This window comes from Manduca sexta, chromosome 5 (genome assembly GCF_014839805.1).
Source record: "Manduca sexta isolate Smith_Timp_Sample1 chromosome 5, JHU_Msex_v1.0, whole genome shotgun sequence".
Taxonomy (NCBI): Eukaryota; Metazoa; Arthropoda; class Insecta; order Lepidoptera; family Sphingidae; genus Manduca; species Manduca sexta.
In genome coordinates this window covers 5,758,910-5,759,520 of record NC_051119.1, presented here as the reverse complement: position 1 = coordinate 5,759,520, position 611 = coordinate 5,758,910, and positions in this window count along the sequence as shown.

Sequence of the window (611 nt, the reverse complement as noted above, 5' to 3'; positions counted from 1 at the left end):
ATGTTATTTTTTGTGGTACAATGGTGCCTGTCAAAATGGGCATTCATGGTGTAGATAATTATGTTTACAGCTTTGTCCTTCTTTTTAAATTATTTTTTTAACTTGAGGTGGTTCGGGTTTATATGTGAAACCTTATTTGAGACCTCACCGCTTGATTTCGTTCTGATAACGAAGATCTGTGCACGTATATTTATGTGTTTAAAGAATATTTTAAAGGGTAATAACTTAGTAATTAGAGACATATTTATCGTAGTAATGACTTCAGTAATATGTGGTATATCGTAATTACATCGACTTGGGTGAAACCTGGACTATATACCTACATACATATATAGTATCACGGCTCTATCCCATAGGGTAGGCAGACACAATGGATGGCAACTTTGCACGATTCTGGCACACTTCTCTCGCTTCCTCCACCTTCATAAATCTTTTCATGCATCAGGCTACTTTTAACCTGGCCTTTACTAACAATGTCAGATATCTGACTCTCAAATTGTTCTTCTTGCCTGTACTAATTACCTCTTCATTGTAGGTATAATATAATAAAATAACTTGGAGTTAACAGCTATTCGGTTTTATACCAACAATTCTTGAACAAAACTGGCCTT